The following is a 3,175-nucleotide window of genomic DNA, read 5'->3' as shown; positions in this document are numbered from 1 at the left end:
GATTCTCTCCTAGATTTGAAGCCCAGAACCTCGGCCGAGGAAAGTTTCACCGATTGAAAGTTGACCGAGAGCTCAAGCCGCGTCCGTACCGCGACCGTATCGTGACCGTATCTTCGGGTCACATCACCCACAGTAATAACGTCCAATACTTTCGCTATTACAATATTATATTTATAAAATATAAATATTAACTTATTGTTTTCAAAATTGAAAATCAATATAAATTTTAGTATGGGTCTAATGGTTTGAAATGAAACATATATAGAATATCTCAAAATATAAAATTTGCTGAAATTTTGTCTCTCGACTCTTTTATTAATTAATTACTAAATATAATATATTACAAAACCAAAATAGATTTATATATAGGCATAGAGAAAAAACATGAACTTTAGAAACAAGTATTAAACCAACTTTGATAAAACGACAGCTAACCAAACACGATAAAGTCTGGTATACATATTATTCGACAAATGAAGTTGTAAAGATCCACTCCATCAACTAAACAACACGTTTGAAATTAAACCTAGTGTGATGGAGATCCCACCAAAATGCAATTCTATTGCCTACCCTCTAATTTTTTCGTTGCAGAATATTATTTCACCCATGAAATTTGAAATTGGTTCCTTCTTCTTTTATGGTAAGAAATTTTGTAATTTTACTATCAATATCAATAAGTTAAATCATCTTTGATTTGTTGCGAACTTGTAACATTTCAACAAGAAAGCTTATATTCATTAAAGGAAATAAGTTGGCTCCTAGTAACGCTTTCGGCATCATGATCGTACTACTAATATTTAAGTTGTGTCATGTAAATAATTGTAATCAAGAGACTATAAAAAGATGCGTTTTTCTTTCTTAATTATCATCGGATTCACTTTTAATTGAACACTCATTTTTTTTAACCAAAATAGCAGATATGTATATATATATATATATATATATATATAGTTATTAAATATATGTGATATAGTATACTAAATTTGACATATTTATCATTAAATTTAATATATTAAACTTCTTCTACTGTAAAAAAAATATATTTTTTAATATAATCAAACTAATCAACTAGAAAGGGAATTTGTTAATTAAAAACCAAAAATTTAAAATTGCCATACCCTTTCGAAAAAAGAAATGTTTAACCTATGTAAGAAAAAGAAAGAAAAAACTATTTTTTAATGGTTAAAGAAGGTAGAAATTTTGTAAAGGTAAAAAGGGTAGAGGTAGTAAGATATTATATAAAATATTTACAAATCATTCATATGGTTATATGGAAGATTTACATATCTTCTAGATATCCTTTTATAGAAACCTGAGTTGTTTGTTTTGTTTGCAAGTGTTGAAATTGGACTAATTGCCTACTAAATTATATTGGTCTTTTCGAGTCACGGTAGTTAATTGGATTTTATAGTAGTTTAATAGGATTATGATGCTTCGTCGACTCTGTACTTGAAGCAGGCAACAACAGAGTGATGAGACTCCTATGGTGTGAGAGATACTTCTCTACATGTACATTCTTTACTCACTAGATTGGCATTACCAAAGTACTATGCCCACTTTTATATTCCTATATGGTGCGGTATTCGCCGCGTTCAATGCATTCTTCCGGTTTGGTATTGGTTTCAAGGTTCACTACATGATCCTTTGCCTTCTCTGCATTCCCCGGATGTACAAGCATTACCTTCACACAAAAGGAAATTCAGCCAAACGGATCGCGAAGTTGTATACTGCTACTCTTCTTGTCGGAAGCATCTGTTGGTTCTGCGACAGACGCAAGGACATGCTATGTGGCATGTATTTATGGGTTTTAACTCATATTAGGCAAACACTTTCTTATGGTTTACCGAAATCAGCAACGGGTTGAGATTCAGATACCAAAAACCATAATGAAGGAGAACAAAGTGGTGAAGATTTTATAGATACAGTTTTTATTTTGTTCATTAGTTTGTTAATAGTATTGAAATCAAGAAACGAGAAAAAAAGATTCTTATTAATAACACGAATTCAAATGAGAATATGAGATCATGAGATAGATAAACGAGTGAGTTGTGAAGAAAGCAAAGTATTCTCGTCATCTCTCAAAACAAGAAAGTATTTTTGAGAAGCTGCGTCCTTGTGTAGCTTTGCGATTTTGTTGAGAATGCAGGCAAAGACATCCTTGTGCTCTTTGGTTGCAAGTCTTTCCTGAAACCTCATAACGAGTTCCTGCACAGTTAGTTCCCTATTCTCCTTCAGCACATTGCGGATTTCTTCTTCAGACACAGGTTCCATAGTGGATGTGGGTGGTTTAGGTCTCTCTCTCTTTCTCTCTCTTTTTTGTTTCGGCTGACTCCTTTTTAGTGTTGCTTGACCACCAAGGCTATTACTTCTGTTGTCTTAAGCGTAGAGACTCATCTCTCTTGTGTGATTTTTGTTCTAATTTTGTATTAGGAGGGTTTTATTTTTTTTGTATCAAACGTTAAAGAAAGATACAGAAGCTATTTATACAATAGACACAACGACCTTATCTCAACATGAGACTAGGTTTATGATAAACCCTAATTGGAAATTGATTTATATATATTCCAAATCACAATAACAAATCGTTATATTCCCTTTTTGATTATATTTCCTTTTTTGATTTATCTGCATATTTCCTAACTTTCTTTTAATTGAGAAACAGAAGGATCGAGTATATAAGTTTTGTGTTACTATCCAAGCCTTTTGGGTTGCTCCGTTGACAGCTGGTATTCTCCGAATTGCGTTGATGTTGCTCCGTTGACAGCTGGTACTTGATTTGATTAATCAATACTTTTTGACTTTTTCTACGTTAAATACTTATAAATTTGATATTGCTAGTAAACGACAGCATTAAAGTGTTTGACACAAACGACAGGGCCAATGATACGATTGAAGATGAGTGGGGGGGGGGCCTGGGGGCATGCACAGTTAGCGGCACATTTTAATTGTTGAACTTGAAAAAAAGACATTTCGTTTGACTTCTTAGTTGACCGGACCCAGTACGTACGTAAACTTCAGCGGTGAAGATGTCCGTCAAACATTCCTCAGCCACTTTCTCAAAGAGTTAGATCAGAAACTGATCATTGCTTTTAAAGATAACGAGATCGAGAGAAGCCAATCGCTTGATCCCGAGCTTAAACGAGCCATTAGGGATTCAAGAATCGCGGTTGTTATC

Source organism: Camelina sativa, chromosome 2 (genome assembly GCF_000633955.1).
Source record: "Camelina sativa cultivar DH55 chromosome 2, Cs, whole genome shotgun sequence".
Classification (NCBI taxonomy): Eukaryota; Viridiplantae; Streptophyta; class Magnoliopsida; order Brassicales; family Brassicaceae; genus Camelina; species Camelina sativa.
Note: the sequence above shows the minus strand (reverse complement) of the source record.